Source organism: Carassius auratus, unplaced genomic scaffold, assembly GCF_003368295.1.
Source record: "Carassius auratus strain Wakin unplaced genomic scaffold, ASM336829v1 scaf_tig00215601, whole genome shotgun sequence".
Lineage (NCBI taxonomy): Eukaryota > Metazoa > Chordata > Actinopteri > Cypriniformes > Cyprinidae > Carassius > Carassius auratus.
In genome coordinates this window covers 10,423-34,253 of record NW_020528159.1, presented here as the reverse complement: position 1 = coordinate 34,253, position 23,831 = coordinate 10,423, and the positions used below count along the sequence as shown (strand labels likewise).

The following is a 23,831-nucleotide window of genomic DNA, read 5'->3' as shown; positions in this document are numbered from 1 at the left end:
TGACTACAATAAAGATCACTATGATGACAAAACAGTGGCTTTTTTATACTCTCTGTCTATCAAGACAAGTTGCATAAGAATAGTTTTCTTTTTTAAATAATTAAATGACAAAGTTACCTGTTATTATATATTGTTTCCAATTTGATAATTTAAATATAATTACTCTATGATGTTATTAATTTCACACGCTCAATATTTTAACAGAACATATTGATAAATTTGCTAGAAAATTCAGCTGCTCTATATGATCGCAAATACACCTTTCATTATAATATCATAACACAAAGTGTACACACTTGCAATTAAAGCAGCGATGGTAGAAATCTCAGCCTGTGTCCTGAAGCTTGTAGTAGATTCATGATGATAAAAAACAGTTCCCTAAACGAAGGCAGTGATTGAGATTTGTAGCCTCAGGCCCACATTTTTACCTCGTCATTTAAATGCATTTATTTATTTTTTGTATAACAAATATATTCAAGAGAGAGCATGGTAAGTTAACAAGGGAAAACAACAAACTAAGGAAGTCAGAACGGATATGCTGTATTAAGCAAACACATAAATGACTATTATACCCATTTCAAGATCACATTGCGTATTATTACAAAAAATATAGTCCATACAAAGCATGTGCAATGCATTCAGATTTTAAGTCATGGCAAACTGAATGGCGTTATAAATGATGGTGAACAAACTCTTGATGTTTCCTCTCCAGCTTCTGAGGCTTTCAGCACGCACAGAGCTGCCAGCCAACAGCGAGATCTTTAAACCTTTTGACAAGCTGATGACTAGGACCAAGTATTCACATTTCTTGTTTAATTGGTATTTATCAATAACTGTGGGTTGTGTGTGTGTGTGTGTGTGAGGAACGTTACATCCAGTCAGGCAAAGCTAAAAGACATTCTTTAAACAAAGCCATTTAAAATAGTTAAACAAACAATCTAATACAGAATGATATATAGATGATGAGAATGATAATGATGGAACTACATTTTTCACATTTGGGTAGTGTCAAAATAAGTTTGATGTGGATCGTTGAGACCACCACTGCTAAATATCACCCGGAAAAAAAGCCAGTCAAACAAGGAAACATTAGAACACAAATATCCCTTTTTGAAAGAATCATTCATACATGTCATTTACGCATAAATTGAAAGGAATTTAAATCATTTGTATCCACTGAATTTATAAAGCAAATAAAACTGAATCCAAGAAACTGACTCTTGAAAATAATGAAATCAAATATACAGAAAAATGTGCATAATAATAAACACTATAACGTAACAAGATTCGATTGTAAACACGACCATGACCGAAGCCAAATCAATTCAAATGTGAACTACAATACATTCTACTAAAATATATCAAACACTGTCTACTGATGTGTTGATCAAACTAAATCAGCGTAGCATTTTGTAAGCTCAAAGCTAAACTCAACTACCGAGAGCTAATTAGGACACACTCTCACACACTCACACACACGCATGCATTCAATGAAGATGCGCACTGGAAGTTCGATTGAAAATGATATTGGTAATATGACACATCTTTGAGAAAACAGTTCTACAGTTCAGCCGATATCCATGCACTCTCTTTCTCTCTCTTTAACATTAATCTACAAGGGAAGTGAATGACGAAGGATGTTAACGCAGGGTCTGATTGAACAGGGTTTTCCTGCATGCCAGGTTTGATTAAAGGAAAATCACATTTCAAAGAACAGAGAGAAGATATAGCGGAGGAGGATGGAGTTGTGGTTGTACTGTCAAGATTGTTCAAAGGGGACAGAGAAGTTTCCTTGGGGCAGGACAGCTGGTTTTAGGGGAAGGCGGTGGGGTAGAGGCTGAGGGGCTGGCTCTCATTGGTGGGGAGAGGGGACCGGTAGCCCTCGAAGTTTCGGGGAATGCTGCCACTGGTAGAGCCAGAACTATTGCTGAGCGTCTCGATGCTTCCCTCCCTCTGGAGCTCTGCTGCATTCAACACACACACACACACACACACACAGAGAGAGAGAGAAGGATGAAGCAAATAACAACATTAAACATGGCCGAAGTGCTTGAAGCCATTAAAGATTTGAAATGGTTCACTGTATTGCTGTAAAAAGATCTCACTAGTCTCCTGAAGGTGTTTACTTCTTTTAAATATAACTGAAACGTTTGCAGTTTAAGAAGATTCATAACTTCTAAACAATGTTTCAGCTTTTAGAATAATGGGGAAATGATTATTAACTGTATAAAGAATTTCTGGTCTATTTAAAGTAAATTATAAGATGGGATTTTAAAGTAAATTATAAAATCGAAAGATATATGACAGCTTGGAGACAGTAAGATATTATATATATATTTTTTTATTTTATTCCATAAGGCATAAGAGACAGTAAATACTTTTATATTAATACAAGAGATTACTATTTCAAATATAATTTGATAATAGTTTTTTACTTTCTATTCATCATTTATGTTCAGGAGTAAGGGAAAAATGTAACGGTTTCCACAAAAATGATTCTTTGTTGTTTCAAATATCTTTAATATGAGTTGATGTTTAGTTACCTGTGCAGCCTGAAAATTTCCAGAGGAAAAATCAACCTCCCTAAAAATTACTGTATAATTCACACACTGCTCAAAACAAGCTGCATGAAAATACAGAGATACCATGCTATCAGTTTTGGGGGAAAATAATCCTTTCTTGTTTAAAAAAAAAATTAGATGACTAAAGTGAAAGAGGAAAGAAAGTGAATAGTGAAATATTTGTGGACATAATGACCGAAGACTGTGTTTTGGCACGTTGTGGAGAGTGTTATTCTCAGCATGATTTGTACTGTATATGTTGTGGATGTTACATGTTGTTAAACTTTGTCCATTGCATACACAGTCCTGGCCAGCAGGGACTCATAACCGCTGAGATATATGCAGTGTTTTAAACATACATCAGATGCAGAATGGTGGCGTCCATAATTTTTCAGTTATTATCTGGTGTGTATACAGAAGATCTCAAACACGCACACTGGACGGTGCTAAAGCGATAGCAGGGACTGGGTGGCCACATTCCCCCTGATGATTTGCACTGGTGGAGGAGGAGAGGAGGCACATACCCCTGTGACAGGTGCTCGTAAATCCTGTTCTACTGCCTCAAAGAGAAAGAAGCGTGCCAGGGAAGAGACGGTGACTCTGCTTTTCCTCGTGTGCCCAGCAGATAGCACAGGAACACAGTGGGGCAGAGCCAAAAGCCGCTCGCACGTGGGCATACGCAAATAAACAGAGCTTAAATGATGCCGTGCGGTGCTGGAGTAATCAGAGGCAGAGCCCACACCTGGATCGGGATAATGTGCCGGTGTGGTGTGTGTTTGTTTGTGAATCTGCATGTGAGGGAGAGAGACAGCCATGATACGCTTCCGCTGGAAACTCAAGCGCAGAAGAAATAATGATGTCATACACCAGGGGCAGACAGTCACTGTTTACTTAGTTTCACTATCTATCCATCTATCCATCCATCCATCCATCCATCCATCCATCCATCCATCCATCCATCCATCCATCCATCCATCCATCTATCTATCTATCTATCTATCTATCTATCTATCTATCTATCTATCTATCTATCTATCTATCTATCTATCAAATTAGTAAAATCCAGTAAATGTAATTATATTGTTATATTATTAAAATATTTGATTTACAGGATTTATCATAATAAAATACTTCACAAATGAATAGCACTTCATAAAATTAATTATATTGTTAAAGTGCTATTTGTGAAGTATTTTATTAACAGTAAAATCCAATGAATGAAAATATTTCATAATAGAATTATATCAACTACTACTATTTATTTGTGAAATATTTCATATATAATAAAATAGTATACTTCTGCGTAATTATAACTATTATATAATACTATTAATTTGCATGGTATTTACAGTCAAATGTAATCAAATAATTTCATTCTATAATTTGATGTAAGCAGTAATAATAAAAAACAGTGGCTTCATGCATGCATACATCATACAAAAATAAATAAATAAAGTAAATTGTGACTTTTCCCCCCAGCACTCATGGTGCATTTCTGAGAACTTTCAGAAAAGCCAGAAGTCAAGTCAGAATTGTGAGAAATAAAGAAGTCACAATTATCTTAACTGTTTTATTCCATTGTAAGACCTATGCTCAGAATTCAGAGAAAAAGCACAGAAATCGTAGTTGTGGAAACACTTACATACATTACAATTATGATTAAATGAGTGGCAAGTTGTAAAATACACAATCTAATTCATTATACTGTATTCACCAACAGCCATCTCTTTTAAAAGAAACTAAAACTAAAACTACAGGCACATCACACACAAACAGTGAAATTCTTTCTGTTTCTATTCCCTCTTCTGCATCCCTGCAGGCACGTCTGACTGTTGTAGGGTCCCTGCGGCAGGCTCCAGCAGAACATTATCAAACAGGCTGCTTTTCGGCAGTAAACACCAGTCCAGCGTGGAACAGACATTTCCAGATCCTAGAACACTGTTTGCTGTGGGTAACCAACACATGCTTACACATTAGACTCACTCAGAAGAACACGACTGAGTGACAGAGAACATGCGGGCACTGAGGGGGAGTCAGCTATCATTAGAAGGAAACCAAACAGGATCAAACAGCCCTTCATCAGACTGCTGCCAGTGTAAATGCCAATGAGAGAGTGGACCCAATTTGTGCCCTCATTATGGGGGAAAGAGGGGGTGATCGGGACAGAGGCCGTAACTTACTATGATATACTCTCTTTAAACAGAGTTCAGCTTCTTGTTTGTGCTTTAATCGTAGCATGGATGCAGCTGGAGTTGATTAGCACACTCGTCATTCTTCTCTCCAGGTCATCTGTCTCTGCCTGACAAGATGGGCTTTTAATAAACCCTGGCTGTCTATGCATTAGAAACACACTCAAACAAGTTTGAAATCCATGCTTTGTGACTAGAAAACTGAAAAAAAAGGGTTGTGGCAAAACCCGTAATACAATTTTAAGTTTACACATGATCTCTGGAGTCTGAATAATGCATAGGGAAGTGTTTTGCATAACCCAGCAGGACTTTTACAGAATATATTACACATTCTGGTGTGCGCACAATCACGCACACACTTGATGGTTATTTCACAGCCCCTCCGAGTTTATCACTCAGATGAAGAGCTGGCATTAAGGGAATCATCCTATCAAAAAGTGGGCATTAGCAACACCCCAGCTGAGGGGCATTGTGAGTGTGTACGGGTCAGATTATTGGGACAGGGCCTCATCCTGCATCCAGTTTATTCATTCTGTCTGGGCTATACATAGTGTGTGAGAGAGAGAAAGAGAGACCCCTTTCCAGATAAGAAGCAAAGTCGCTGCCAAACCGACAAGACCCTATCAGAACGGATGGAAGACATAAGCCCAGCCCACATGCAGAAGTCCATATTTCATGGTCATTACAAAATGAGCTTCTATGAGCAGTGCAGGTAAAGGTGGCCGGCCTCCATTATGCTTTCAATTATATTTAATGAAAACCTACTGTAACCTCTGCTGCCCTGACACATACCATCCTCCAGCAAGGGCGCATTTCTCATTTACTCATTAGAAACAGAGCCACGCTATTGGTGGAGGCGATGGTGATGCGTGTGAGGGACCAGACATCATCTCACTGCATACAGACGGCCTGGAGGGTACAAACATAAGACAGACCGAACGGAGTCTATCGCTTCATGATCATTTCACAAAAAGCTCTTTTTATTACTGTCGACCACCCGAACAACCAGCAAGCAAGAAAGAAATCTAGTGAGTGAGTGCTAAAATGAAGAACTGCTGCATACAGGAATATGAGTTATGAATGTTAAAACTTGCAGTGCACCACTCTCAGATCTCACATTGCTGTGGCGTTTCTAACTAGAGCACAGTGAGCTGAGTGCATGCTGAAATGAAAGCATATTCATGTCCCTGCATGTAACATCCGAGCTCAATGAGGCTCTAGTGTAGCATTAGCACAGAGGTGTGAATGACTCTCCACACATATACTTATGAGCTTAAATCATTCATTTTCTACTATGCTTTTTCCTTCCCTTACTTTCACTGAAATAACACCATGGTGATGAATGAGTCGGAAGAGCCAGAGAGAATGTTTCTAGGAAATATGAGAGGAAATATTGTCGTCTGATGCTCATGTCTGCCGTATCTGATATATCAGCTGCTTGTGCTGTTCCACAGAAGCAGAGTCTGAACTAGATTTTTAGATTTGCTGGAGAAAACGTGAAAGGAGAAAACAGTCTTTGCTCGTACAAAACTCATTGGCTCAATGCTAGAGAGTGTTCTGGGTGGTTGGCAGGGCATCGCTATACAGCTGCTAAAGGGTTTGGACTGTTTTTAGTGCTTTGCAATGTGATTTTTAGGGTGACAATTTAAATCATTAAATGCAGATCTACTAAAGGCTCTTGGGGTTGTTTATCAATAATATAAACTTCTATTAATACCATCAGTCTGTATTATTTGAACTTTTCACAAATCACGCTGACAACTTAATTATCGGTATACATTACCATTCAAAAGTTTGGGAAGAGTAAGATTTTTAATGGAGTCTCTTATGCTAATCACGGCTGTATTTATTTGTTAAGTAACACAGAAAAAAACTGTAATATTGTGAAATATTATTGCGGTTTCTAATATTGGCTTCCTATTTTAATATACTTCAAAATATTATTTATCTCTGTGATGCAGCACTTAATTTTCATCAGCCATTACTCCAGTCTTCAGTGCCACACGATCCTTCAGAATTCATTCTAATATGCTGATTCATCATCAGTGTTGAAACTCTTGGTTTTGAAACCCGTGATACTTTTTTCTCTGATTCTTTAATGAATAAAAGTAAAAGAAAACATCAACAAAAATGCATCTTTGCTGAACTGAAAACATTAATTTCTTGACTTATTCTAATTTAAAATGGCAAGTATGCTGTACCATTGTTTTGTGTGTGTGTGTGTGTGTGTGTGTGTGTGTGTGTATATATATATATACATATATATATATATATATATATATATATATGTATATATATATATATATAGCTTTAAAATCCAGTTTGTAAAGTTGGGACTCACCTTTGTGACATACCTTGTAACTCTTACATTATGAATCTTCCAGAGTGGGCAGGCATGGTTACACTTTACAGCGATTCTTGTCTTAACAACGTCACTAATGACTCTCAAATGATTTAGTTTGTGATTCAATTGGATTATTCTTATTATTGTTTCTGAATAGTATACAGTGATAGCAAACTTTCCAAATGTGCTAAATGGACTAAACGTGGCCAAATCCATTGAGATAACAAACACGACAGATTTCGTATTTATCGCACTAGACCACAGCCTCAGAATAAAAACCCAAGTCAAACAAAATCACTCCGATTCTGCCGGCATTAAGAAGGTCTATTACTGCTTGCAGAGTAATTGGTTAAATAGTTGCTCAAGGCGCAGGTCTCAAATTTAAGCCAGTGGGATGGAAGGCTCATGCCATTTACAATTACAAACCACTCAGGCTGGTGGCTTCATTTGAGTTTTGATTCAATTAGCTGATTTAATTGCTGTCCATATTGCTTTATGTCTCTTTGATTGATGGGCATGGTCAATGTGACGGCCACGGAGCTGTACGCCATGCCAAGCATCCTAAGATGTATACACACACACACACACACACACACACACACACAGTCTTGCTGATGGAGTGAGTTTCATTAAAGCCCTGTAGCCCAAGGAGGAATCCTGCACTCAGCTGGTCTTTCACTGAAAAGCACCATTGCTCACTCACTCACCCCGAAGCTCAAGCTCGCATGTGCTCACCAATACCAAACCGGACTTTCATCTACCAGCCACAAACACATTAGAAAATAAACAGCAATGGGCTTTCTGCTTTGCATAATTGCCATTTTGATTTGCATTAGTCCGATCATCACTAAGCGATTAAATAATAGCACTAAATGATGTTGTCCTCTTTGAGCGCACAATCACCTGAAAGTGTCGGAACGCCTCTAGAGGAAGAAAGAGAGAAAATGTTTATTCACAGCTCCGGGAGAAGTGTGTGTGAGTGCTTTCCCTAAGTGTGAGGCCATTAGAGAACCGTGTGTGTGTGAAAGAGAGGCAGCGGCGCAGGCAGCGACACTCACACTCTCTCTTCCTCGCTCGCTTCACATCCTCTCTCCTCTTTTCACTTTCCTGGAAAGTGCTGCAGTCAGGTCAGTGATCTTATATTGGTGCGAACCGCTGGCGCTGAAACGCCTCTCAGCTGCACCTTCAAGAAACCCTCCATTATGTCCTCTATCTCTAATTCATGCAACCTCTTTTACTGATATATATACAGCATGCACATGTGTAGATGTGAAAGGAGAGGGAGGAAGAGTTTGGAGAAGAAGGAAAGAGCTAAGTAAGTGAGGTATTGAATAATGAACTCTTCCTTATACTCTGGAGAGGCTAAACACAGTAAATGCCCTATGAGTCCGGATCGGTTGTGGAATCACGGCTGAGACACGTAGCATGTCTCACTGACACCTGCCTCTTGCTTCCATTTGCAGCGCTCTCAAATGCCTGCCGCTTTCGTCATGTTTCACCAACACCATGTCTAGACATCCTGGAACATCTTTTAAAAGTGCCCCTTCCGCCCCCTCAGCTGTCTCACTTTCTTTTCCCCTTCTTTCTTTCCGAGACGCTATTTTCTGACTGTCGCTCCCTTGAGCGAGCTGTTAAGTGCAGTCTCAAAAAATCCCACAAAAAGCCCATTTACTGCAAGCTTCGGTTTCTACCCTCAATCCCAGCTTCCGTCCTTTTCTTTACTGTTTTAGCAACTAGTTTGTCGGCTAGCAGAAGAATGATATCCTCACAGTATGACGAACCACAGAGATTTGTTTTTGTGTTCCTGAGCTCAGACAATGTAAGTAATGATGTCAGCTACAGCTGAGCTCAACATCAGGGTCAATGGCCCAGTAAACTCACTGAGAGCTGCAGGCCCTATCCTCAGCAACAGCTCCACATAGGTCAGATCAACACGGCATACAGAAACGGACCTAATATCTCTATGATCACGCCTGTGCTGTTGCCCACAAATGCAGGGTCACTGCGTGCTGGAAGAAATGCAGTTTACAGAGGGGCAGTTTCAGGAGAAGGAAGATTGAAATGACATATGGAGGTATTTACACTTACCAAACTCAGATGCACCAGGCATTATAGAGCAGCTAAACACTATAAACTTGCAGCACAACTTCATGGTCCAGCACACTTTCACTGAGGAACTTGGGTTTGGCAGGAGATTGAGCAGACCTAGATTAGAGCCGGGTTTGTTTATGCAATCCATCGTCCGTGTGCCTCGTATAGGTGGCAGATGATTGATTAGCACAAGCTTAGTCCTTTGCGTGGCGAGTGACTGGGCTGCTGTGCTTTCAGCTGTGTCTTGTTGCTTTAGTGATGACTATCGCACCACATTAAAATGAGCCGTGACATTAAGACACGGAACGCTCTTTCTGATAATAGCTTGCGATTTGGCGAAAGAATACTTGTGAGTTTGTCCAATTCAAACAGGGAAAATTACTGTCATTAACCAGGTAAGCAAACAATAGAGGGTTTTCAGTACACCCAGAACAGGATCTACCCTATTGTGCTCTGGAATAATCTGCCATGCCAGTAATTAGCTGCTGCACATTACCAACTTAAGGCTTGTTTGATACATTTTCATGCCCAATTCTCAATCAAACCTCAATTTTTTTTTTGTTAGCATGCATGAAATAAATAGTAGATGGTGAGGCTCCGTCTGAGTAAGCATTACCACAGACATTTACTGTAAATCTACTTAAAGTTCAAACTATCAGTGATGTCAGTCTGCAGCAAGACGTTCACATTTCTGTGCTTATTTGGGAAGGAAAATGAAAGAATAAATTAAAACAGTAAAAAGTTTAAAGCTGAGAATATAACATGGTTATTTATAGATGAAAACATCATCAAATTTGCAAAAATATTAAATAAACAAACACACGAGCACTCGGGGACTTTTCAGAATGACGTCATTCTAATTCTATGGAAACCCGAGGAACTTTCTGTGGAGTTCTGCACGCAGATTCCATGAGACCCAATAACCAATTCCTGGTCTTACAATTAACTCTGAAACTTTGAAAACTAGTGTGCAAAGGCTAAAATATCGAGTGATGAATGTTTTGATGGCTTTGGAGAGGTTGGAAAACAAACATCCTGCTTCTTTCATGAGTGCTAACAGCCAATCGAGAGGAAGACAGATTTTTGGCGCCCTGGAGTGTCTAGCCATTGGCGAAGTATGTGCAGACGAGTGTTACTGGAGGATGTAAGCGCATTGTTCTTAGTTTCGTGACAAAAGCTCTAATCATCGTAAGTTCAGCCGGTCACAGTTCAGTCAGCTCAGTGGTGGTCACAGCATGCAAGTGTCCATTTATGTCGGGAAAACTATGCTCATGTACATGTGTTCTTTCTTTTACCAGCTGCCAAGCATGACCGTTTAAGGGCCAGCCATGTGAATGTTTCAGTGTTGGGAACCTACGTCAAAACTGTAGTTTAACAAGCAACTAGATATTCATAAATTAAAGTAGTTCAACTACAGTCAAGCTGAATAAGCAGTTCGCAACACTATAAATTATGACTAAAAAGCTAACAACACTGACGTGTGTATATATAAAGGTGTTGTGTATGCGTGTTTTAGAGAGTGTATGTACGTGTGTTGCTGTCAAAGTGAAGCTCTGCCCTGAGGGTCGAACTGAATACTCAAGGATGAAGAGGAAGAAAGAAAGAGAGGGTGCTTGAGAGCTGTCGCTAACATCCTCTTCACAATGAAGCTATTGTGGCATGTCCCACTCCGACAGTGTGGGCTCTCCTTCAAGTGCACAAAAACCCATCGGCCTTAATAATTTTAAAAGAACACATATATTTGGTTCAGTGGACAACAAAGGAGGGGCCTTTCAACTTTGACACACAATTTCTGTAAAACCTTTCCATAATCACAATACTGTGCTAATCACCCACACAAAACATACAAGCATGCATTCAAATCTTTGTATCAACGAAGAAACATTAACAACATTTTAGCATTGCTATATTCATTTTCACAAGTCATGACAACACCACTACTAGAAAACACTGGGTATCATAAGTAGGACAATTGCATTATTTGATTTTGAAACCGTTTGGACTGTGAACCAAATGAACCGATTCACTAAAATGAAATAAACGTGAGAAAAATATTCGCTGCAGCATTTTGTTTAAAGACAGATAGTGTATTAGCATTATCAAATTTTTAAGAGTCGTGTCTTTCTGGGAGCTCTGTAAGGCTGAAGGGGGATGGGGATTTGAGAGTGTGCACTCAGTACTGTAGGCTTAACGGGGAAATAGATATAAATGTGTTTTTTGGGGCGGCTGGAGTAATGAAGAATGACAGAGACATAATCCCTGTGTGTAACCTCAGTAAACACTGGCAGCGGTGGTGTGGGGAGGGACGCCGCGCTTGACAGGGTTGAGCCCTGTCCTCTTCCCCCTGCTTAAATGGAATTTATGTTAGGTTAGCACCAATGACAAAAATCCAATTTGCAACATTATGCCGCCGGCCAAAATCTAATTTTAAGATGACTGCATTTCAAGAGTTTTCTCTTACATTCCTTGCGTGACGGTAAACTGGGAGTCTTGCGTTTGCTCTCTATTACCTGCATGAGAAAGAAATTCCCAGTTCTCAGTTTTCCAATTTCATTGTTGTTAAACTTTGCAAGAATGCAAAATCTATGGAGTGGAGGAAGGGGATAGATGGAATGAAACATGGAGAAGTAGTTAGCGGCTGATAAAGTAGAAGAAGAGTCTGAGACGTCCCCTGATGCTACAACCCTCTTCTGAAGAAGCGCCTGTGCGTGAGGAGATGCTAAGTGTTGAACCATCTGCTTTCGACCCTTCAAAGAGGCTCCCGGCTGAACCTGTCTTATTAAACGGGGCGTCCCACAGCTACAAAGAAAGCTGTTCAGATATTACATATGCAGATGCACTGGCTCACCAACAGCTCAAGGACACAATCCCACCCTGCTTTACAACCGATCAGACAAATCCCACACCAGCTGTATTGTACAGTCATGTCTAGATGGCAATCCTCAATCTGTGAAAGTCTAAGAATAAAATTATGGCACTTATGACACACTATAAAAGAGGTTGAATTTGGGGCCCATTTAGAGACCAAAAGAGTTATTGTGGGAAAATAAATGTTATTTACACTACTATCTATCTATCCATCCATCCATCCATCCAGACACATTACTGTTCAAAGGTTTGAGATCAGTAAAGTATTTATGTATTCATTTTAATTAATTGTAATCCTTGAATCATGGGTTACACAAAAATTTTATCGGCATATTCAAATGATTTGTGTGACATTTAATGAAGGAGAAATTGCTTCTGAAAATTCAGATTTTACCGCCATATTTTAAAATATATGTAAACAAATAAAGTGAAATTGCAATAGTTCAAGTTTTTGTGATTTATGCTTTTACTATATTTTTATCTAACTAATAATGCTCTGGTAAGCATAAGAGACTTCAGGCAGTGGTCATGAAATTTTTAAAAGTGATTTTTTTTTTTTTTTTACTTATGGTCACATGTCAGATCATCACTTTGACACATTCTCTGCTTTTCTTTTGATGTGCAATCTTCATGGAAATCAACAAATTCATTGCATTCTCGTACATCCTGTCGACCATAATTGGCGAGTTGCTGCAACATACAAACACACTGTATTTTGTCGCACATGAATCCTGCAAGATTTTTCACAGAACACCAGTTACCGTCTAGACACATCCCAGACACGACCCATGGCAACAAATGAAGAGGCTACTCTGGATGACTATAGGGTAATTACCAATATTCGCCCGTTACTCTCAGCACTTACTGCCACATTAGTCGGTACCTTCAACAAAGACCCAAATGGGAACTCTTAAAGTCTGGCACCGATTCCTAACTGCAGCCGGACGTCTGGGTGAAAAAGACACAGACTGACATAACGGATGGTTAGCGCTCATCAGAGGCTCCAGCACCCTGTCCCCAGCCACCATGCTGTTTATTTAGAGCCTCTCGCCGCAATCCATTTTTCGTCCGTACTCTGGGTTTCCTGCTTCAGGAGATGCTTAACGTTACATTCATCCGCCAGCCCATGGGGCCAAAAGTTGAGAGTAATGTGATCAGTAATGAATTTTGTGTTACATTAGGCTGTATAAATGGATGGACAAGCGCAGACTACAAGTGTCCGGGAGTCGGGCTTAATCTAATGATGCAAAAATAGAGACAGAACCAATTATGGAGAGGGCCAACTCGGTGCTGCTGCAGGGACTGCAAATGAATAGGTACAAATCAAATTAGTGCCTAATAGACGCGCTACGAGAGAGGGCCAGTCGATGCTAAATGCATTAGGGCCTTGTGACCTCGCTGCTCCAAGCAGCGGCGTCTAGGATCCAACCTCCATCTTCTCCAGATATCAAAGAAAGTCTTGTTCAGATGAGGGGGAGGGCCGGAGAGCAGCAGCTTCCTAACTGAGTTAAATATTTGGATTGTCAAGAGTGGCAATTTCCCCCCTCATTGCGCGTCGCTCGGCCGCCTCAATGCGAATGACCTAATTTGTTATTGTAAAACCTCTGAAATGTGTCTTTTCCAAGATCTGTCCGAGAAATCACGTATATACGCCAGGACATATTCTAATCTCTGTGTAATTCAAACAGAATTGAGGAGACATAACTGATTCCTCAAGTCACTGGAGGAGTACGCAAGAACAATCGAACAAAACAGGGTTTACCATATTAACTTCTGAGGGACTTTGTTTGCTTTCGAGCTTAATGAGCTACTAATGAGAAGAAAAAACATGACTAAGTTATTTTTGTAGGTCTTTAGCAACTAAAAAAAAGAAATTATATATATATATATATATATATATATATATATATATATATATATATATATATATATATATATATATATATATATATATATATAATTTCTTTTTTTTAGTTGCTAAAGACCTACAAAAATAACTTAGTCATGTTTTTTATTTTCTATACACTTTAAGAAAAAAAGGTACAAAGCTGGCAATGGGTGGTACCCTAAGGTACAAAAGCTAAAAGGTAAGTACCTCATATGTACTTCGTACCTTACATGCTACATATAAGTACTTTAAAAATACGTAGCAGCAGCTAAAGTGCATGTTAGTACTTTATGAAAGGGAAACATCCCAGTGACAGTGTTATACCTTTTTATCTTAGTATACAGAGTTATCAATACATATTCTACTTTTGAACATCACATAAAATGTCCATACAAAGAAATTCAGTGGGGACCAATGACTTTCATTATATGGACTAAAAGATTTGAAACTTTATTACTTTTTAAGAAAGTCATAAAAATGTTGAAAAACAAAAAAGATTTTTGTGAGAACCATCCCTTTTAAAACTGTGACATTAACTGTTGCATTTATTAATGGTATGTTATCTGACATCCATTGCCTATAAGATGTTCATAATACCATTAATGACAGGGTTTGCGCTCACCTGTCCCAGAGCCCACAATGTCTCTGCTGGGCGACTCTGACATTGCGTCTGCAAGCCTCTCCTTCAGGCCCTCTTCAGTGGCTTCCACAGAGGACATGTGACGCAGTCCGAAACTCTCAGGCCAGCTGCCACACACCTCCAGCAGGGTGACGCTGCGGTCAAACATGCCTGCCAGAGCAAAAAACAGAGAGAAGAACAACTGTTCAAACCACGATTTTGATTCACAATGCATTAAAGCTCATTACGAGTACATATTATCACTGCAAACTGCAATTTTGTCTGTTCTTTATGTATTGTTGCTTATCAAGTTTTATGATGATGATCACACCAAAATAAACACACAAATAACCAACTTGAAAATTTTTCAGTTCTGTAAGTCTCATTGAAGTCATAACACATAATGAACCTGAAAAAGTGTCCATAGCTACGCTGGTGTAACTCGGAGGTCATAAACAGCTATCTGTGTTTTATCTGGCACACATCCGACCCCCCCAGCCTTCCTCTGACTGGGATAGCAAAGAGGAAATGACTGACCCCTGAAAAACACCACTGTGGGCCAATATGACTTCAAACAAAAACACTGGGCTCATTTTTTTCAGCAATAAGCGCCTAGGCCAATAAAAGAGATATTGCATAAGGAGGGGGGTGTTAAGGTAGCGCAGTTTGTCTGTCTCCCGTGATGCTGCATTTCAGACAGTGGCGTCTTTCTGTTATAGATACCTGCTGCATGAAATACAGCTGCTTTATCTGAATGGCCTGTAGGGAGACCCTTTGATCTGCAGGCCAACGGCTATCTGGCTTTGTCTGGCCTCCCCTGCAAACCTTCAGCCACACTCGAGGCCTTCTGACAGGCGCTAATGCGCGGGCGGCCGGTGGAGCAGCGCTGATAGGGAGGCAAGAGGCCTGCTGTTATCTGCTGTAAAACACCAGCCCGGCCAGACTCACAGACAGCAGATAACTTCATACCACTTCATAAAAAGCTGTTTGTCCTGTGTCTGCCATTGACTCCTCAAAGCACTGAAATCGCCCAAGTCAACAGGCCGGCCATCAAAGCAACTTCCTGCAGGCAGAGTGGGAGTGGCCACCGTGCCTGCTGCCCACAATCAACAGCTCTAAAATACTAAAGATACTAAAGCACATACTGAACAGCACTTTGGTCTAATGGGAATTTGATATTTCAAAATACCAAAAAATTTGAATAAAATAAAATAAAATAAAAATGCATTTGAACAAAAGAATTTGAATTAAAATCACCAACAAAAGGAAATTGAATCAGTACATAATTATATATACATATGGAATTTTAGTATTTTTTAAGTAATAATAATGATAAAAATCTCTATATAATGTAGCTGATATATACGCTGCCCATTCAAAAGTTTGTGGCCAGTAAGTGTTGTTGTTTTTTTTTTCACCCAGGCTGCATTTATTTGTTTTAAATACAATAATAACAGTAATATTGTAAAGTATTATTTAAAATAACTTTTTTACTTGCAATATATTTTAAAATGTCATTTATTCCTGTGATGGCAAAGCCAAATTTTCAGCAGCCATTACTCCAGTCTTCAGTGTCACATGATCCTGATTTGGTGCAAATTTCTTCTGATTATGGTTTTAAATCATTGTGCTGCTTAATGTTTTGTTAAAATCATGTTTCTTTTTAGGATTCTAAAAACATTACAAATGTCTCTCCTGTTATTTAAAATCAATTTTATTGATTAAAACCTGTGCTGGATAAAAATGATAACAAATAAATATAATTTTCCTAAACTTTGATTGCTCAGCTTAATGGTGAGCAACCTGTTCAGAAGACAGACAAGCACCTGACCAGTGCAAAGTGCTTTCTTTTGTATCATCAAACTCCTGAAAGTTTGAAACAAGTTTAGGAGGCTGTATGTCTGTGAGCATTATTTTAAAGCAGCCCAACAGCTGAAGGAGAATGGCACAGAAGATGTGGGGTCAGAAGTTCATCCCCACCAATAGGGAAGATCTCTTCATCAGACAGGCTGACAGTCGCCACAGCCCACATTCCGCATTATTCACACCCGTCAGAGAGCTCAGCCTCACCAATTCAATAATAAAACGCCTGCCGCAGGTTCTGGGTGAGACGAAAGGCCTGAGCGGATCCACGTGGATCCTTGCGTGTTGCGTTTGATTCTTCACTTGGAAATCCTGTCTGAACCACTGAGGTATGAGGATGTGATGTTAACATTTAACAGGCCGGAGAAAAAAAAAACATTTATCATCATAAAACCCATGTGGGTTAGTCATCTCTAAGATGTTGGCAAACGCAGGGCTACTTATCTCATTTTTGAGATTTTCTTTATATAGTTCAAAGAACGTGCACCTTGACAGCGTCTGGTTACGGCAGGTTTACTGAGGCATGCTGGGGACACACATTATCCCGTTTCTGGGCTACAAGGGGTACCAGAGAAGCGTAAACACCTAGAAGAACAGCAAAGGTGGGGCTAATTCAATTAGGTTTTATTAAGGGGCCATAAGTGAAATTGAGCTAACAAGCAATTATCCCTAGGAAAGTGTGTTAGACTTGTGTAATGTTGCTCACTTCTATCTAAAAACAAACAGGCTTCTCGTGGAAAATGGACAGTGTGTAAATCACAGGCTGCCATTTGTCCAAGAAGGCATCTGCTGAGAAGACCTCCACCTTTTTCTGGCCTTCTGCCACTTTTATTTAGAAGAGGGTAGACGGAGGACAGGGAAGTGCCCACATGATCAACACAATATGCACTAATTACAAGCTGACTGAATAAAAATAAATGAAATAAATGCAAATAAACAAAAACTAATTCCAAGTTAAATAAAAGCTGACTAAACAAAAAGCAAAAGCAAAACATATATATATATATATATATATATATATATATATATATATATATATATATATATATATATATATATTTATTGTACTATGACTAGCTGCTAATAATATTTATTACAAAAATGTTGGTGGCAAATTTAGTGGGAAAGCAGCATGGCCAGAATTCAATTGAGTCCTTTAATTAGTCAAGTAAACTTTATTATCAGTTGATTATGGCCTTGCTCGAGTGAGTGTCCTCTTTGAAGAGATCAAGCCGTCCAACTCTCTAGATAAGAGCGACACTGGGCACTCAGGCCGGCTTTATTTCCGTGCCCTCCAGCTCCTCGATGTACCCTGCTTTCACTGGCTCTTAATCAGAGACCACTTTAAAGTGCCGCCGGTATACAGACACACACAGCATCAACGGCTCCTAAAAGCCAGTCTGACAGCGCTGCAGACGAGCACACCACGGCTAGAGCGATACGGACCCAAAAGCTGCCAGAAGTTGTTAGCGGCGATGTGTGAGTGTTAATGTAGATGTAAGCTCTGAGGATTAGCAGTCAGATAGATGGCCATAAGGAAGTCTTTTCCCTCACCTCCAAGGCCCCCATCCTCATTACATTACACTGCCTTTTAAATCATTTACTCCCTCACTCTCTCTTTTCACTCTCGCTCTTTAGCTGTGAGACTTTGAGTAATCCCATCAATACCCTCACCGGGCTTTTACACTCTCGTTCACACAATGGATTCCGGCTCACTCAGCCACGGCACTCTCTGCCCCGCTCAAAAGCCAGGTCGGCAAACTTAGAAAAACAGAGCGCCGTCTGGCAATTAGCCTTAAACCTTTAATAGCCAAGAGAGCAATGCTTCGTGTGTGGCGCTGGCTGCGATTCCTTAAATTGTCAGTGCGAAAGTGTATTCAGAGACATTCTGTCTCCTATTCATAAAAACACCTTTATTCACTCCATGGGTGTGAAACGGCTCTTCCTGCAGGAGGAGGATCAAAAATCAGGGTTAAATCCATGATAATGCCGCTAAGAGTTATGATGACCTGGTGTCTCCACAAAAGGGTTGTGAAACAATCATAGCACTGGATCATAATGCACCCATTGAGCTTATCTGGATTAGAAAGTCCTGCCTGGGCTCCCGAACACCTTTAACAGATTAAGACAAGCCTGTGTTTTTATGTATTCACATGCTCTGCCCTTTGTATTCTCCTTCTTTAATTATATATGGTTTCAAAACACTTATTCATTCCACTGAGAGATGGGATGGAGATGAGGCACAAACAGGAAAGCCAAAAATTCATCCACTACATCTGGCATTAACATGCGTTTTAGGTGATAGGATAGGGAAGCGCATTACTGAAAACACATTTTTAGATGGTTTGAAATAGTTTATGACCACATTTTAGGGATGCACGATAATATCGGCACAATATCGGTATCGGCCGATAAAAGCTTAAAATGACCATTATCGGTATCGGCCGATATGAATATTTCTGCCGATGAGCCAAACCGATATTCTCCAAGCGAAATAATTGACCTGTTTTTCAGATGTGAATGTCTGTCTACATTTGTAAAATAATAAATTTATGGTAGAATCAGTACAGAAGAGATACATGGATTTCTCTTCAGTAAAATTAAAGTTTAAATATATCAGTATATATTTGTATATATATCGATATCGGTATCGGCATCGGCCAAAATTATTTTGAAAATATCGGTATATCGAATATCGGCCAAAATCCAATATCGTGCATCCCTACCACATTTATTGAAGATATCAATGCAAATGTGATTTTATTATTAGATTACAGATATGTGCATTATATGCAATTAAGTTTCACACTGCTAATAATCATATGTCACTTTGATGGAAGAGTTGGAGTGAATGTAAATCATTCTGGTTAAAAAAAAAACATGCTTACTTTAGTAGAATGCTAAGATGTAAAGGTGGCCTGAAATGCAGCACTAGAAATCAAAATCAAAGTTTGTGTAAGGTTTTATATACAAAATGAATGTTCATGTCCATGTGCGTCCATGTCAAATGGTAAAAACATACAGGAGCTTTCACAAGCCCCCATCTGATACTGAGTGCACAGGTGCTATGTGTATCTTGCTAATGTCAGAAGAAACCCATTGCATTGATGATTAAAGCAACAGGGGTGATGTTGTGATTGGTGAGGGCATCATCAGTATTAAAACCCACTGGTTTATACAGGATCAGCTTCTCCCTTTCCCCTCCCTAAGAGCAATTCCAGGCAAGAGTGGGGCTGCTGAACTCGTCCCATCCACCTCCATTTCCAAGTTCAAGCCACTCTTCTCAGTATTTGCTCGCAGAAGCCCTCAGAACCCCATAACTCAACATCAAACATCAGCATTAGCGAACAGCGTGGCTGCTGCAGCCTCTGCGGTTCTCGCTCAATGTCCGGGAAATAAACGAGGGCAGAAATGTGTACGACCTCACTTGGGACAACACTGCTGTGTGTTTTTCCTTTCCCATTCCTTCGCTTCGAATCGGAGGGCCACGGGACCGCGTTAATAATAAAGAGCGCCGCGGTCCCGGCAATGATTAAAAGAGAATGATACGCTTGACGCAGAGCAGACCCTGCAGGGTGTGTTTGCTGACAAACTGCCCCGCTCTCTGACAGCTCGGGCGAGAGAGCGTACTCCAATGGCCCTGTTCAGCAGGGTTCACACACATATGCACGCAAACACACTACATACACACATCCGAGTGTTGATCAGTCGAGTCTTTCACCACTCATGCCGGAGTTCAGCACATTAGCGTAATATATGCTACTGAGTTAAACAGTGTTCGCGTCTTAGGTGTGTCCCGAGGCTTTTCTAATAAATGAAGCTGATGGAGTCGGTGTAAACAGAAAGCGGCCTAATGATGGAGAGCGAACGAGCGAGAAGCCGTTTTCCACCAGCCAAAGTGGCAGGGACGCCTAATTGATATGGAAGAGTATTGTATTACGCTGTAACTTAATGAGGCAGACGTCTTGTTTATGCTGAGAAGCTAATGTGTTTCACAGCTACTTGAGTGCATTCATTTCTCTGACGGGCTGGAACATATCGAGCCCCTCCCAAGCTCGTCAGAGCCAAACTCTACAGGGCCGCACCGATCCATGAACAAAACATGACGCCGGGGCTTGACTCAACAATCAGCACTTAAAATACTATCAAATCTTATTCAAAACAACAACAGACAGTTACTTATATTTAAGCTGTATTTGTTAATAAATTTCAGCATGGCTGAAGTTCACGGTAATTACAGGTGGCAAATTGCAATATTTGTCAAAAATGTCACTTGGGCTGTGATCAGACTTGTAAAATTAAACGTTCCAACTCAACTGATAATAAAACAAAGACTTCTAGAAAATAAAATAATTTTGTGCACTATTCAAAATTAAACTAAGAATCTTTTAAATTTTACTTAATGTAATTTAAATGTAAATAAAAGCAGAATAGCAATTTGAACGTAAGGAAATACAATTAAAATGAACTGAAATTAAAATTAATTCATATGAGAAATTTCTAAGTAGAATAAAAAAGCTTGTGAAGTCAAAGGATTGACAAAGGTTTGTTTAAACATTTTGAAAAATGTTTAAGAAGCCTTTTTGTTTGAAGATTTATAAATCAAACAAACAAACAAACATCAAACGAACCAATGAACAAAATAACTAGAACAACAAATGAAAAATTAGCAAATGAACAAACTACTAACTACTAAAAACAAACAAGAAAACTATCAAACCACAAACTACTAAACAAAATGAACAAACTACAAACTAATAAATGAACAAACAAACTATCGAACCACACATGAACCAACTACTAAACGAATTAGAAAAACTATCGAAAAACGAATAAATGAACAAATTACTAAACGAACAAACAAACCATCAAACCACAAATTAATAAACTACCAAATGAACAAACGATAGACAGACACAGAGACTGACAGACAGATGGAGAGACAGATAGACAGACAGGGTGTCATCAAAGCATACCGTGTGTGTGGACATGAACATGTTTCTCAGATCTATGAGAGACGCGTAAAATCTGGCGCTAGGGGTGAGTATCCACATTAATCACAATACCGCCCATCCCAGCAGACCCCATCCATCAGACCGCTGTTGCCGGCGGAAACCCGAGCCCACGCATCGCCTGAGACTGCCAACCCGCAGTTGACGGATGGACATGGCCTTAATCCCCACATAACACAAACAAACACCTGTACTCACTCTCTCTGTCAGTCTCACACACACATACTTCTAATACCTCAGAGCAATGAAGATGCACACAGGGACAAATACAGTATGCATTAGGTTCATGCAATAAATCTGAAATGTAACATTCCTGTTACATCTGGTCTGACTACAGGAATACATCCATGATATAAATACAAAGGACTTTGTGCTCATAAAAAAATAAATCGTCTGCATGACACCAGGATTTATTACACTTTGTGATGCCTAAATTCACTTGCAGCATATAAAAGGATTTATTTTTAGTTTTTTTTAGTTTAAATTTATTTAGCATACTGGTCATTTATGGCCTATAAAATGAAAATAACTACTGGTTTATCACTATTGGTCAGCATTTTTATTACAGTTTATGCCTATGTAATGAAATGTATACATTTTTATGTTACACTTAAGCATTCAAATACATTTTACTGCCCAGCATTCCAATTCATGCAACAAATTGTAGACACTCTCTCTGTCTCTTTCAGCATTTATTTACAGTGTTTGCATTTCCAAGCGTCTTGATATTTCACACTTTCAGTCAGGAAATGACCCAGTACAAACACAAACTCACACTGCGTTCTGTTTACTGTTGTCTTAATGCACAATGACTAAATAGCAGTGTGTTTAGATATTCTCAAGCGAGCAGAAATGGAAAGTCACGCTCAGGGCACTCAGGGGGCTTTGTGATCTCATTTGTAACGAGGAGGGATGCTCAGACAGACATGGCGACGGTGATTCCTGCGTTTGTCCGGATAACTAAGTTAGGATTGCATGGACAACAATTTGTCTCATGTCCACCAGGGAGGAGAGAAAAGGAGAGAAAGTGAGAGAGAGAGTGAAGACGTGCAGAGGACAGAGGTCTCAGCTGGCTGTGAGATGGGAGGTTAGCGCCGTAGAGTTCCACCATCGCACAGACACGTCCACAGGGCCCTGGCCTTGTCAGATGGCATTATCTATCAGACTGGTGAAGTGCACCACAGAGGCTGCACTATGGGAGAATGTGATCTGATTGATTGGAAGCACTGTTACACCTGACTGGAACAATGACTTGATTGGCCACCAGGACTGTGGACCCTGGATTCTCTTCTTCCATGACAGAGCAGCAGTGGACTACTAGGTTGAATCAGATAATGTTTGGGAAGACCTGTATATGTTGTGTTTATAAAACAGATACTGTAGCTCTTAGCTGTTAAATATCATTGGATAAGCCATGATGTAATAACTAATGAATGCATGTACATTAATGTACAACAGTAAACAACCTACAATTAATTTACACTCTGACTACAATTAAACAAACAAACAAACAAATAAACAAAATCATAAAAAGCTTATCTTGGTCAGAACAAACCTGACACAGCACATGGTACATAAGCAAAAAAATTGAAGTGTATTTAATCATCATCACAATTTATTATTATTATAATAATAGAGCTGTCAAATGATAAATCACATCAAAAATAAAAGTTTTTATTTATATAATATATGTGTGTTTATTGTGTGTATATAGATACACACACACATACAGTATATATTCTGAAAATATTTACATGTATTTACATGCATATATTTATATAATTTATATATATATATATATATATATATATATATATATATATATATATATATATATAAAAATATATATACATGCATGTGCTTATATATAATTAACATACTTAACATACATTATATATATATATATATATATATATATATATATATATATATTATATACAAACACAGTACACATTTATTATGTAGACTAAAACATTTATATTGTAGATGCGATTAATTGCGATTAATCGTTTGACAGCACTGAATAATTAAATAATAATAATAAAAGATTTAAATGCATTTTCTCTTGTTCAGAGCAACCGATACACCACATGGTACACAAAACAAAATAGTATGTATATTTGTTCATTTATTTATTTATTTATTCTTCTTTTTCTTATAATAATAATGAATAGTTGTTGTTGTTCATAAAATAATAAATCCCATTTCACATTTCCTGACTAAATTTGAAATGTCATTCATTATATTGTCTGACTAAATATGAATTCTGACTAAATTCTATATAAATACAATAATAAGAATGGTTATCCATTTATAATTCCGAATTTACTTAGAATTCAAATATAGTCAGAAAATACGATGATATTCCAAATTAAGTCAGGAAATGTGATATTACA

The 23,831-nt window shown here is 38.9% G+C and overlaps 1 long non-coding RNA gene across 1 annotated transcript; it reads right to left on the bottom strand.

The window, feature by feature from the left end:
• Window positions 1-421: 421 nt before the first annotated feature.
• On the bottom strand, window positions 422-14,728 carry LOC113095076 (uncharacterized). Its single transcript, XR_003288267.1, has 2 exons — window positions 14,564-14,728; window positions 422-1,964 (listed from the first exon to the last, which is right to left on the bottom strand). It is a non-coding gene; the product is annotated as an uncharacterized LOC113095076 (long non-coding RNA).
• Window positions 14,729-23,831: the final 9,103 nt, after the last annotated feature.